General features: G+C 44.1%; 1 protein-coding gene and 1 pseudogene across 1 annotated transcript in view; one reads left to right on the plus strand and one right to left on the minus strand.

Annotated features, from left to right (window-relative positions):
* The window catches only part of FAM193A (family with sequence similarity 193 member A), a 170,901-nt gene that overhangs the window by 116,507 nt on the left and 39,014 nt on the right, over positions 1–15,380 (minus strand). The window lies entirely within an intron of this gene.
* On the plus strand, positions 10,264–10,941 carry LOC121043715 (Golgi SNAP receptor complex member 2-like; annotated as a pseudogene).

A 15,380-nucleotide genomic window follows, 5' to 3' on the forward strand; every position in this document is an offset into this window, starting at 1 on the left:
ACTGGCCGTTATGGCCATTATGGTACGGAGGGACATAATACGAAGGGCAGCATGAGTCAGTGGAGCCAGGGCTGAGAAACGTGGCTGGCAGTTGGAGACTAATTACAAACACAAGGACTGAGAAATAAGGAAATATACTGAAGATAATGCAGCGAGGTTTCTCAGTGTAGGATTAGAGAGGCACAAATACGCAATGGAAGAAGGCCATAGTAAACTCCAAATGCTGGACCAGAACTGAAAAGATCTGGTGCAAACTCCTGGTTTTAATAGATCACAAAACCCGATACAGGTGGATGAGTCTACACACGCATACATTTATTTCCTATCTCTGTTGGCTGTGAGAACATCTAGCACCCAAATTTTGATATGTAAGTAAATACCATGGTCTATTAACAGAAACCAAGGCTTCTTAGAATAATGGCTGATTTCAGGGTTGCGGCAGAAAAAAACTCAACATAAGAACGGAACTTCTGGTACTATAAAGAAAGACTCAAAGAACAATGAAGATATGTCTAAAGGATTCAGCAGCCAGCATATAATCTATTACAACCAGGAGTTTCCACCAAATCTGGCCATATTTGATATAATGCATAAAACAGAGACCCGTAAGTTCATATTTATATAGGGGGTACACAGATAACAAGAAAGGAGAGCCCTAGCTTACTGCAGAGTATCAATAATCGCTAAAGGAATGACAACATTAAAAGGTCACCATTTGGCTCCCACAGATTTACTGGACTCAACTAAGAATCACTAATAGATGCTAAAACCAGAGGGAGAAGGTCTGATGAGAAACAGGACATTTACAACAACTTCAAAGTATTTCCTTACAAAAGACATTACCTAATCATTACTAGTAAATACAAGATTCTTATTAACTTTATAGTGAACAAACCAATCAGATAACAGCTTAACCATTAGGTGGGAGTTATCGCCACCCATAATGGAACAAATCAACACCACAAACTCCTGAGATGATGGGCTACAAAGAACACAGCATCACTTGTATGAAATTCCTGCTCAAATGCAAAATCTGAGTCTAATCAGGGGAAACCTCAGATACACCCAAGTTAAGGGTCATTCTACCAAGTGTGCAGTCTCTCGTAAAAATGTCAAGGTCAGAGTGCCTAGCTGGCTCAGTTGGTGGAGCATGTGACTCTTGATCTTGGGGCTGTAAGTTTGAGCCCCACATTGGATATAGAGATTACTCAAAGATAAAATCTTTTTGTTGTTGTTGTTTATTTATCTTTGAGTGAGAGACAAAGCGTGAACGGGGGGGGGGGGGGGCGGAGAGGGAGGGAGACACAGAATCTGAGTTCTGTGCTGAGCTGTCAGTACAGAGCAGGACACGGGGCTCGAACCCATGAACCATGAGATCATGACCTGAGCTGAAGTCGGACACTCAACCGACTGAGCCATCCAGGTGCCCCAAAAAATAAAATCTTGGAAAAAAAAAAAAAAAAAAGGTCAAGGTCATGAAAGACAAAAGACTGAGAAATTCCAAATATGGCAACCAAATGCAGTGAGTGATCTCGAAACTTATTCTGGACCATAAAGGAACAGGGAGGAAAGCTCTTTCGTTTGTTTTTGCTATTAGGAACACTCTGGGGTGGGGGGAGGCAGAGTGCCTGAGTGGCTCAGTTGATTAAGCATCCAACTCTTGCTTTCAGCTCAGGTCATGATCTCACAGTTCCTGAGATCAAGCTCTGTGTCAGGCTCTCTACTGACAGCATGGAGCCTCCTTGGGACTCTTTCTTTCTTTCTTTCTTTGTCTTTTTCTTTCTCTCTCTCTCTCTCTCTCTCTCTCTCTCTCTCCCCCTCCCTCCCTCTCTCTGCATCCCCCACCCCAAATAAATAAACATTAAAATCATTAAAATTAAAAAAAAAAAAAGAAGAACATTTGGGGGACAAATGGTGAAATTTGAAAGAACCTGTGGGTGAGATGTTAATACTGTAACAATGCTAATTTTCTGATTTGACAGGTATACAATTTATATGGAGAAGAATGTTCCTGTTTTTAGAAAAATACACATTCACACTGGAGGTAATGGACACTATGTTTATAATTTTTCTTCAAGGGAGCCCAGAGAAAAATCGTAAAACATATACATGTGTGTAGAGAGAGAAGGCGGCGAAGAGAGAGGAAGGGAGAGATGTAATGATAAGGCGAATGTAATAAAATGCCAAAAGCTGGGGAATCTGGGCCAAGAGGATATAGAAATTTGGTAATATTTTTGTACTTTTCTGTAAATTTGAAATTGTTTCTAAGTTAAGTGATTTTAAAACTTCTTAAATGCCAAAGAATAGATCAAAAGCTAGAGGGAAACCATGCAGAGAAAACTATACCTAAAAGAGAAGACTATAAATCTTTATTGACAGAAGTAAAGACACCCAAAGTAAACGGAAATCACACACTTACAGAGGAAAACTCAAAGTTAGAGAAAACTATACATTTTTATTGAAAAAAGTACAGATACTCAAATAAATGGAGAAAAATATCAGCTTCGAAGATGAAAAACTCGAGGTGACAATGTCATCATTCCTCAGACTGATCTATATGTTCAATGGAATTTGAACCAAAATTCAAACAAACCTGTATATGGAAACTGAGAGTCTAGAATTTACATAAAAAGACAAGGGAGCCAAGAATAACCAACAAGGAGGACTACCAGGACTTACTAAAATGCTGTACTGGGCGCCAGGGGAGGGGGGGGGGGGGGGGGAGGAGGGGGGGGGGGTGTGCAGTCAGTTAAATGTCCAGGTCTTGAATTCAGCTCAGGTCATGATCTCATGGTTCATGGGATCGAGCCTATGTTGGGCTCTTTGCTGACAGTGTGGATGGAGCCTGCTTGGGATTCTCTGTCCCTCCTCCCTCCCTCTCTCTCTCTCTCTCTCTCTGCCCCGCCCCTGCTCATGCTGTCTCTCTCAAAAATAAATAAACATTAAAAAAAAAAGAAATAGCTGCACTAACTGAGGGAGAATGGTATTGATCCAAGGACAGACAAATAGACAAAGAACACAGAACCAAGATATTTATAGACTCTAAATTTATAACAGAGATGGCATTCCATAGCACTGTGGAAAGAACATTCTTTTTAACTAACAGTATTACGACAACTATGTATCCAAATGAAGGAAAAATAAAATATAATCCCTACATCACATGATATACAAAAATCAATTTCAAATTATAGACCTAAATGTGACAGATAACATTGGTATCTTCATGATCTCCAGTGAAGGAAAACATTTTAAAGCAAGACATCAAAAGAACTACAGCATAAAGGAGTGAACAGATCTAACTATTTAAAAATAAACTTCCAGGAGTGCCTGGGTGGCTCAGTCGGTTGAGCCTCCGACTTCGGCTCAGGTCATGATCTCGCGGTTCATGAGTTTGAGCCCTGCATTGGGTGCTGTGCTGAGCCTGCTCGGAGCCTAGAGCCTGCTTCGGGTTCTATTGTCTCCCTCTCTCTCTACCCCCTTGCCCACTCACACTCTTGTCTCTCTCTCTCTCTCTCTCTCTCTCAAAAATAAACATTAAAAAAATTTTTTTAAATAAACTTCTAGACAAAAGACAGCATTAAGAAAGAAAAAAAACTAAGAAAAAGATCTAAAACTCAATAGAAAATAAATGAGCAAAAGACTTGAACAGGCTTTCACAAAAAAAGGATATCCAAATGGTCAATTAACATATAGTCAAAGAATGTAAATTAAAATCACAGTAAAATACCAAGCAGAGTAGCTAAAATAAAAAAAATAAAAAAAAAAAAAACCGTGTTGGGGCACCTGGGTGGCTCAGTAGGTTGAGCATCCAACTTCAGCTCAGTTCATGATCTCACAGTCCGTGGGTTCAGGCCCCACGTCGGGCTCTGTGCTGACAACTCAGAGCCTGGAGCCTGCTTCAGACTGTGTGTCTCCCTCTCTCTCTAACCCTTCCCCATTCATGCTCTGTCTCAAAAATAAATAAACGTTAAAAAAATTAAAAAAAAAAAAAACTGTGACCATTTAGGCAAAAAAAACAAAACCACGGGAACTCTGGTGCACTGCTGGTAGAGTGGAAACAGGTATAACCATGTTGGGGAACACACACTATATTTTAAGACTTCAAAAACACAATATATTATGATCAAGTAGTTTCTCTTCTAAATACGTATCTTTCCTGATACCTTGTTTTGTAGGCACCAAGATACCTGTACAAGATTATTCATACCAGCTCCAAACTGGAAATAGCCCAGATACCCATCAACTATAGAATGGATAAATGTAGGGGCGCCTGGGTGGCGCAGTCGGTTAAGCGTCCGACTTCAGCCAGGTCACGATCTCGCGGTCCGTGAGTTCGAGCCCCGCGTCGGGCTCTGGGCTGATGGCTCAGAGCCTGGAGCCTGTTTCCGATTCTGTGTCTCCCTCTCTCTCTGCCCCTCCCCCGTTCATGCTCTGTCTCTCTCTGTCCCACAAATAAATAAACGTTGAAAAAAAAAAAATTAAAAAAAAAAAAAAAAGAATGGATAAATGTATTGTAGTCTATTCGTATAGTGAAACACTACTCAGCAATAAAATGATCAAATTGTAGCTCAGTTCAAAAGAAATCTTAAAAATATTATTGCATGAAAAAAGCCATTACCAAAGACTGTAGGTAGTTTGCTTCCATTTATGTAATATTCAAAAACAGGCAAAACTATATGTATACCTGTTTAGGTATACATTTAGGTATGTATGCTTAGTGGGCTTTTAGAGTCACCAGAATGTTCTATTTATCTGACTGGTACTCATACTAGGGGTCAAATTCAAATAATTTACAGAGCTATACATTCATTTTATGCTCTTTTACAGCATTTAACAATAAAAAAGTTTTGAAAAAAAGAAATAAATGTTTGACAAAAGAACAAGGTAATTCAGTTGGTGAGGAAGAGGCTTCTCAGTAAATGATACACAACTGGAAATCCACAGGAAAACACCTCCAACCTTACCTAACACCACTGTAAAAATTCACGTGAAATGAATAACAGACCTATACATAAAAGCTAAATTATAGGGGCACTGGCTGGCTCAGCCAGTGGAGCGTGCGACTCTTGATCTCAGGGTCATGAGTTCAAGTCTCTCCTTGGGTACAGAGATTACTTAAAAATAAAATCTTTAAAAACATAAAAAGCTAAAATTATAAAACTTTAATATGAAAACAAAGTAAAAAAACTTCCCAACCTTAGAATAGACAAAAGATTTCAACCTTGGGGTAGACAGATTTCTTAGGATCCTGAAAAGCACTAATGATAAAAGGAAAAAAAATGACGAACTGGACTTCATCAAGCTTTATAAAACTTCTTTCCGTTCCTCAAGACAGAGGAAGGTTGCTTCTGGCTTCTGCCCCAGGATGGACTGCTCCCACACTTAACAATGAAAACCAACTAATTTCAAGTCCATGACTTTTTTTGAAGCTACCAGGGAACTGAGGTCACAGAGCAAATTGGCCCAAACTCCGAGTGCCTTCAAGGAAAAAGCATACACACTCACCTGAGGTGGATGCAATGCGGCACTGATAAGAAGACTGTTATGAACAGATGACAAATTGTGAAGACTGCAAACTGTCAGGACAACTCCTGGGGTCACAGAAATTGGGGAAGTCTGTATCCCTTTGCAACCTGTCTACGAAACCCACGGGATGGTCACTGAAAAGACGTGAAAGAGCCCTAAGAAGCACTGATGGCAGTACAGAACTGGGCAGGGGAGCAGCAGCCAAGTGGGAGGGGCAAGAAATTTCACCCAGGTCCTTCCCTTCCATCTCCACTAAGGAACAAAAGCCTTAATCTGTACAGGGGAGGGCTGTGGTGAACACTCATTACAACTTGGGGAAGGGAATGGGGGGGGGGGTGGCATTTACTCCTGGAGAAGGGGCAGGATTGCACAATGAGCCCAAAACCTGAGCCAAGGGAGAAGGGGCAGAAGAACCAAGAGGGCCACTCCCCAAGACTCGGGGTTGCCATACATGCCTAACGCGGAGTCTTACTCAGAATAACGAAGATAGCACCACACTACCACCAAACATGATTAAATAAAAAAGCTTCAAATAACAGCCAACTGAAGACTACTACTAGGACGGACGGAGAGGAATAAGGGTGTGCAAAGATACACTTTGTGAAGTACTACAAATAGGGAAGACTTAAAACTCAGGATTACAGAGTTCTGGTAACCCACCTTCACACTAAACATAAGCCATTGCTACAGAACTCTGACAGCTGTGGTGCACTGACAATAACCAAAGCAACAATAAATCCTAAACCTAGGTCTACTTTTAATGAGAGTAATACAAACTACAGCACTAAAGACCGAGTAGAAAGAAAGCTGTGTCCATTTCCAGGCATAAAAATGATTTACTTCAGTTTCTACTGTCCTATACAGTATGTCTGTCTTTGAAAAACAATTATAAAGCATATAAAAGGCATAGGGAAAAAACAACCCACACTCCCAAGAGACAGAGCAATCATCAAAACAAGATTCAGACATGAAGCAGGTGTTGGAACTATCTAACAGAGAATTTGAAATAACTATATATAATATATTAAAGACTATTAACAGAAAAAGTGGACAACATCAGAAAGGTAGTTTCAGCAGGGAAATGAACACTACAGAATCAGTGAGCTTGAAGACAGATCAACTCACCCAAACTAAAACACAAAAAGAAAAGGTGGGCAGTGGGGGGAACAAACAAGAAGTGTGACACAATAGGAAACATTCTCATTTATAGGTAATCAGAATCCTAGCAAGAGGTGAACAGAGCAGAAGAAATTACGGTTGAGAACTTTCCAAAATTAATGACACACCAAACCACAGATCCAAGAAGCACAGAGAATATCAATTAGGCTAAAAAAAAAACCAAAAAAACAACAAAAAAAAAAACCCCTGCCTCGTTATATCACTTCCAAAATGCTACAAACGAAAAAGAGAAAATCTTGAAGGCAGCCAGAGATAAGAGACATTAGACACAGAAGAACAAAAACAAGAATTACAGCAGGGTTCCTGGCGGGGGGGTGGGGGGGGGGGTGGAGGATGGGGAAAACAAACCCCGGAGACGTTGTTTTTTTTTTTTTTTTTTTTAGAGTACTGAAAGGGAAGAGCAACAACCACCACCTATTAAGTCAAAATTCTATACCCAGCAAAGATATCTTTCTAAAAATAATGGAGAAAGATTTTCTCAGAAACAAATACTGAAGAAAATTCATTGCCAGGAGACTTAACCTACAAGAAATGTAAGATATTTCAGGCAGAAAGAATCTGAGTAATACTGAAACTTGGATCTACAAAAAGAAACGAAGAGCCCTAAAAACATAATGCGAGTAAAATAAAATCAGTCTTTTCTGTTTTTTCAAGAATTGCACTAAAAGGTAACTTGCAAAAGCAAAAATAGTGAGTACTGTGTGTTAATAGCATATATAAATGCAAAATAAATAACATCAGAGAATTGGGAATATACTATGTAAAGGCCCTTTGGCAGGCAGACCTTAGAGAGACTGTGGGTTCAACTCCAGACCACTGCAAACAGAGCCACTCAAATGAATTTCTTTTTCCCAGTACACTAGTATGCTGTAGCCTATTAGTGTGCAATAGCAGAAAAATTATGTACATACTTGAACTTTGTATCTTGTTTTAAAATTACTATAAATACAGTATCTATTAAAAATGCTAACCATCATCCGAGCTTTCAGCGAGCTGCAACCTTTTTGCTGGTGGAGGGTCTTGCCTTGACGCAGACTGCTGCTGACTGATCAGGGTCCTGGTTGCTGAAGGTTGGGGTGTCTGTGGCAGTTTCTCAAAACAAGAGAATGAATTTGCCGCCTCTTCCTTTCCCAAATGATTTCTCTGTGGCACGTGATGCGTCTGACAGCATTCTACCCACGGTACAACTTCTTTCAAAATTGGAGTCAGTCCCTTCAAACCCTGCCGCTCTTTATGAACTACGTTTATGCCATATTCTAAATCCCATTTAGACGGTTGTCATTCCAACCATCTTCACGGCATCTTCACCAGGAGCAGAGTCCATCTCAAGAAACCACTTTCTTTGCTCCTCCGTAGGAAGCGCTTCTCATCTGTTCAAGTTTGACCCTGAGATCGCAGCCATTCAGCCCCTGATCATAGTTCTCTTGCTGTTTCCACCCCATCTGCAGTGACTTCTCCACGGAGTCTTGAACCCCTCAAAGTCCTGCATGAGGGCTGGAACCCACTTCTCCCAAACTCCTGTCAATATTGATATTCTGACCTCTTCCCATGAGCCACGGCAAGAAACATTTTCGTAAGGACATCCAGAATGGTGAATCGTTTCCAGAAGATTTTCTTTTTTTTTTTTCTTTAATTTTTTTTTTCAACGTTTATTTATTTTTGGGACAGAGAGAGACAGAGCATGAACGGGGGAGGGGCAGAGAGAGAGGGAGACACAGAATCGGAAGCAGGCTCCAGGCTCTGAGCCATCAGCCCAGAGCCCGAAGCGGGGCTCGAACTCACGGACCGCGAGATCGTGACCTGGCTGAAGTCGGACGCTTAACCGACTGCGCCACCCAGGCGCCCCTCCAGAAGATTTTCAATTTACGCTGCATCAGAAGAGTCACCATTTATGGCGTCTACAGCCTTATATTTTTTAAGATATGTGTTTCTTAAATAGTAAGACTAGAAGGTCAAAATTAGAAATTACTCCTTGCTCCATGGGCTGCAGAATGGATGTTGTATCAGCAGGCATGAAAACAACATTCATCTTGCTATACATCACCAGAGCTCTTGGGTGACTGGGTACAATGTCAATGAGCAGTATTATTTTGAGAGGAATCTTTTTTTCTGAACTGTAGGTCTGAACAGTCGGCTTCAGATATTTGGTAAACCATGATGTAAACAGATATGCTGTCATCCAGGCTTTGTTGTTCCATCTGTAGAGCGCAGGCAGAGTAGATTCAGCACAGTTCTTCAGGGTCCTAGGATTTTCCCAACGGTAAATGAGCACTGGCTCCAACTTCAAGTCACCAGCTACATTAGCCCCTAACAAGAGAATCTGCTTGTCCCTTGAAACTTTGAAGTCAGGCACTGACTTCTCCTCTCTAGCGATGACAGTCCCAGTCTTCTCCCCAAATGAGGCTGTTTTCGTCTACACGGAGAATCCATTGTTTAGTGTGGCCTCCTTCATGAATTATCCTAGCTAGACCTTCTGGAGAACTTGCTGCAGCTTCTCCATCAGCACTTGCTGCCTCACTTGGCACTTTTGTGTCATGGAGACGGCGTCTTTCTTAAATCTCATGAACCAACCTCTGCAAGCTTCCGATTTTTCTTCTGCAGCTTCCTCTCCTCCTCCAGCCCTCACGGAATCGAAGAGAGTCAGGGCCTTGCTCTGGAAGAGGCTTTGGTTTAAGAGAGTATTGCAGCTGTTTTGATCTTCCTTCCAGACCACTGACATTTTCTCCCTACCGGTAGTTAGGCCATTTCCCTTTCTTATCATTCACGTGCTCACTGGAGTAGCACTCATTTCCTTGAGGAACTTTTCCTTGGCATTTGCAACTTGGCCGTTTGGTACAAGAGGCCTACCTTTCAGCCTATCTTGGCTTTAGACATCCCTCCCTCACTCAGCTTCATCATGTCTAGCTTTTGATTTCAAGTGAGAGATGCGTGACCTTTCCTTTCACTTGAACCCTCAGAGGCCACTGTGGGGTTGGTTGTCAGTTGGCCTAATTTCAGTACTGCTGTATCTCAGGGAGTGGGGAGGCCTGAGGAAAGCGAGGGTTGTGGGATGGTGACTGACATTCTACAGAGCAGCTAGAATACACACATTTATCAATGAAGTCCATGGTCTTAATGGACACAGTACATGGTGCCCTAAAAACAAGTACAACAGTAACATCAAAGATCACTGATCACACATCACCATAACAAACATAATAATGAGGAAAAACTCTGAAATACTGCGAGAATTATTAACCTAAGACAGAGACACAAAGGGGGTAAATGCTTTTGGAAAAACGGCACCAATAAAAAACCTTCAATTTGTAAAAAACACAGTATCTGTGGAGCACAATATAAAACCAGTATGCCTGTACTACGCTGTGAAGCAATATAATATCATTTGAAGGTACGCTTTGCACGAATTTAAAATATACACTGTAGGGGCGCCTGGGGGGCTCAGGCGGTTAAGCGTCCTACTTCAGCTCAGGTCATGATCTCACAGTTCGTGGGTTCGAGCCCCGCGTTGGGCCTGTGCTGACAGCTCAGAGGCTGGAGCCTGCTTCGGATTCCCTCTGGCTCTGCTCCTCCCCCACTCATGCTATGTCTCTTTCTCAAAAATAAACTTAAAAAAGTTTTTTTTCTTTAAATGTACACTGTAAAGCCAGGACCGGACCTGGTGGGGGCCGGCAACGTGGAGCCGCTACACCAGCAAACACACAAGCAGGTCCCTAAGGCCCAGTCTCACATGGGACTGAGATGGCAGACAAACAGTCTCTGTATTTAGTAGAAAACAAAATCTAAGCAAACACAGACCAGATATTCAGCCATCTAGAACTTCTAGGGATTATGTCCAGCAAAGAGCCCCCTAACCAAAGAAAGAACGCCACGCTTCACACGGACAGGTTAAAGTAGCACACCCAGTACCTGTAGACTGCTCTCAGAAACTTCCAGCATCAGCGGTACACAAGGGCACAGCAGAAGAGACAAGACAGCAAGAGGAGCTTCTGGGTGCCACCTCCACCACTAATGACTCGACACCACCACCCTAATGCATGACTCACTGTGGTCTGACTCTTCCCTCCAGAAAATTCACCATGGCATGGATGGCCTCAGTGGAGTCAGACACAGTATTCTGGAAGGACTGAGAGGGCCCAGAGACTGACCTTGAAGGGGACTCAGAAGATCCCGGACACTGCCAACATGCTGGGCTTATCCAACAGTGATGTGGCTTCCCAGGACAGGGCTGTATGATCCGTGGGGCGTCGCTCACCCGAGTGGTCATGTTCCTCGGGGAGCAGTACTGGAGTGAGCCAGCCACGCCCACTGGCTGAAGGACCTGCCCACTGTGTGAGTGTGGGTGCGTGAAAGAGAAAGGGGAGCCCAAAGGAGGCCTACTGAAACCCATGGCCGTCTTAACTGTGAAGTAACTTGGAAGTAACTGTGATCTGTAACCTAGTGGGAATTTCAAATCTGCTTTCTGTGACACCTTGGTAGAGAAGCTAGTGTGACCAAGATGCATGGTGTTTTGGAAATGAAAGAAGTACATGTTCTCTCTGAAGATAAACAAATTCAAAAAATTAAAATGTACACCGTAAGCCCAAAGGCAGCAAGTATAAAATATTTTAAGAGGTATGAATAGTAAGTCAACAGAAGAGATGAAACGGAATCATAAAACATGCTAAATAAAACCAAGAAGAGGCAGAAAAAAGGGGGAAAAGAAAACAAAAAATGAATGAACAGAAAATATAGCCAGCAAGATGGGAGGTTTTAGTCAAACCCTATCAAGAATCATCAATGGCTGCCTGGGGCCAGAGGAGAGGGGGTGGACTGGCAAAGGGCTTGAAGGAACTGGGTGGGGTGATGACATTTCCCAGGGGTTTTTTTGTTTTTGTTTTTTTAAGTTTGTCCATTTTGAGAGAGAGAAAGAGTACAAGCAGAGGAGGGGCAGAGAGAGAGAGGGAGGGAAAGAGAATCCCAAGCTGGCTCTGCTCTGTCAGCCTGGGGCCCAACACAGGGCTAGAACTCACGAACCGTGAGATCATGACCTAAGCCAAAACCAAGAGTTGGAGACTTAACCGACTGAGCCACCCAGGTACCCCAGAAATTTCCTAAGTATGGTAAACATTCATCCATACTCAGAAAACTGTATGTTTAAAATGGGTGTATCCTAGGGTGGCTCAGTCGGTCAAGTTTCCTACTCTTGGTTTCAGCTTAGGTCACGTTCTTGCAGCTCGTGGGTTCAAGCCCTACATCAAGCTCTGCACTGACAGTGCAGAGCCTGCTTGGGATTTTCTCCCTGATCCACCCCCCACCCCCCACCCTGTACCTTCTCTCTCTGAAAATAAACTTGAAAAAAATGGGTATATCCTACTGTGTGCAAATTATAAGTCAATAAAGTTTACTTTTCAAAATAAAGAATAAAAAGTTAAAGGAAAAACAACTCTACTGAAATAACTAAGAATGCCAAGTCGTGGCCGGACTGCCCAGTCTCACTTACTAGCATGTTGACATGGGCATCACTCACCCTCTCTCTGTCCTCAAGCACCAGCCGCACAGGCCTGCCGTGAGGAGGTAAGAAGTGCTTCAAGCCCCAGCTTGGCACACAGTTAGAGACCATCCAGTGCTGGCTAGCATTATGATTAATAAAGAATGACCCACACTTTTGCCTAGGACCACATATGGTGGCACCTTGAGGGAGAAGACACCGTCTCTGCCCTAGTCGAATGAATGTCATCTGACTAAAGACTCAAAGACTGAGGGGCACCTGGGTGGCTCGCTTGGTTAGGCATCCGACTCTTGGTTTCGGCTCAAGTCATGATCTCACGGTTTGTGGGATCGAGCCCCATATTGGGCTCAGCACTGCTGGTATAAAGCCTGTTTGGGATTTTTCTCTCTCTCCCCCTCCCACGTTCTCTCTTTCAAAATAAATAAATAAACTTAGGGGGAAAAAACATATTACCAGAAATAAATTGACAGAAACAAACCTCATAGTTAGAAAATAATCCATTTCTCCTACATGCCTACTTCTGTATGGTTCAGTCAGTATTTACGGAAGACCTACAAGATGCTGGAGACACATCCAAAGACCACATATATTCTCTGGCTCTTGAGAAAATGCCACAGGAGTGAGCTGTTCCAACATAATGAAAGAAAGAGCATTAATATAAAAAGATGTGCATGTTACTACAAAAGCCCCAAGGAGAGGAAATGACTCACACCAGGCTACAAAGCCAAGTGCCAGGCATTATGCGAAATGCCATACATGTACTTCTTCCTGTGACTCTTACAATGACTCCAAAGTAGGCACTATTGTCTCATTTTAAAGCTGTGACACCTAAGGAACAGAACCATCAGGAAACCTCATCTAACATCACAGAGCTAGGATTCAAATCCAGGCAGTCTGAATCGCACACCTGCACTCCCAAGACGACAGTGGACTGCCTCTCTGCCAGCATCTGCCTGGGAGGGGTCAGGGAGAGCTCCTCCTCCCATCAGCCACCTGGAAAGTGCCTCTCCGGGAGGGGAGCGCTGGGACTCCTGCATCATCTTCCCTTTCAAAGCTGACTCATCCCCTCCCCCACCCCCCCTTTCCAGGCTGGGTGGCTAGTCCCGCCTTCCTGCTCCCGCAGCACTTCTCAACCACATGCACTCACCTCTCTCCCGAGAAACTGACCATGGGCTCCGTGAGACCAGAGACTTTGTCCCAATCACATTCCTTCCACTAACACCTTCCCTAACATCACTCCTAGGGCAGGCAGCGTTCACTGAATGAACAAGCGGAAGACTCTCCAGCGGTTTTCAGAGTGACAGACAGGAAAGGCTGACTGCCTGACACGGGAGCTGAGCTGCCCGTCGGGGTAACTTGTGCCGGAAGATCCTGGAATCACATGCACGATATGCAGAATCAAGTTCCTTCACCGCCACTTTAGAAACTACACCTACAGCCTCTCAGGGACTCCCCTGAGACCAACGGTCAGGGAAGAAAACGCTGAGTCTGTTTACAGTTGGTTTAAGTGATGTGTTGGCACCAGCCAGCGGACGGCTGCAACATGACACTACACTCAGACTCGGTCCTGAAGGCCCAGTGGCAGGAAAATCCAAACCAGCGGGCACAGGTCTGAGAAGCATGGTCGGATGGACCCTTTGCCAGGATGGAAAAATGGCCAGAGATGCAGATCCACACCAATTCACTGACGGAAGCTACTGTCTGACAGGACGGTCAGGAATTTGGAGAGAACAAGAAGCGATAACCGGTGGCAAAGGGCTCTAGAGAAGGGGTGTGAGGACGGACTTGGCACGCAAGGGCCTCTGTGTCCTGTGTGAATATGCTCAGCAAGGACACGCCCTGCAAACGCAGCTCTCAAAGCTCAGTGGACAAGATGAGCAGCGCCACACGTGTCTCTGAGCTTCTTTCCCTGACACTTACTCTAATACGCTCATGACAGCAAGGGTGGGAGTGATGAATCTGCTCAGTGACCTACACTTCCGCCAAGAACGATCCGGGTTCTCCAATGCCAGGTATCTGCAGGGCACAGCTTGTCTGGTATTCGGCATTTCGTGCCTTCTCTAGCACTGGACTCACTCAGCAAGCAACAACATAGCTGGGAGCCCCAGAGAGGCCGGACTCGTGCCCCAGCCTCAGTTACTGGCTTCCTCCAACCTCTCCGCAGCCCCCATGCCTCTGCACAGGTGAGGGGTCCTGCAGGGCTGGCTATCTAGTGAGCCTACTACCCAACCTGGTCCCACATAGTGGCCTAGAGCCGCCCTGGCCCACGTGATACACAGAAACGTCTGAGCGCCTGAATAAGGGGGCTACCGCTCCAGCAATCGGCTCTGGCCGTGCTTCCCAGACTCCTGCACACTTGCCCATCTTGCCATCTTGGCGCACCTGAACCCTAGAGGTCTGTTTCCCGTGGCCCTCCCAACACAGACATGACGCATCCCAGGCAGCCTGCCTGCAGGGGTGCCCTGACTGCCATGCATGCCCACCCACTAGCCTCAGCTTGCGTGCACCCCAGACAGATCCTGCTTGCCCAGTGACTGTGGACTAGCTCTGGCCCAGGCAACCCAGCTGCAACCACATGTGCTCCAACAAGGTATGAACCCCAGCTTTGGGCTATGGCCCCCTTCGAAATGTGTCCTTCCATGGGGGTACTATCCCTCAGCCCTTGAGTATACTTTAGAGTTTCCTTTCCAGTTTACAGTTACTCTAGCGGAGCTTACTAATTTCTTAATGTATCAAATTTCCCTTGTTTAAATTACTATATGGTTTAAAAAAATACAAAATAAAATAAAATAAAAAAATAAATTAACTATATGGTTTGTTTCCTGATTGGACCTAGACTGATACACCCAGTTCTCCCATGTCACCATTATAGACTTACTGTACAACTTTTCACTGTTATGACCCATGGTCATGGGATTCACTCATCTTGTCACATACCCCATCACCCAAAACAGCTGGCTGGGGAGAATGATGAAATGGCCTACTGGGGACTCACCACATTAAACGGGAGACCTTTGGGGTTAGAGAGCCATCCCATAAGACGCAGCTGTACATATTCTGCACAGATGCCCAAGACAGACATGGTGCTGCTTCTCCAGGAGAGAAGGGCCCAAGTGCAAGTAGCATCTTTCACTGGCACCTAACAACCAATCCAGAAAACTTTTCCTTCCCACCCCTGCAACTT

This window comes from Herpailurus yagouaroundi, unplaced genomic scaffold, assembly GCF_014898765.1.
Source record: "Herpailurus yagouaroundi ecotype Mexico unplaced genomic scaffold, PumYag 28, whole genome shotgun sequence".
Lineage (NCBI taxonomy): Eukaryota > Metazoa > Chordata > Mammalia > Carnivora > Felidae > Herpailurus > Herpailurus yagouaroundi.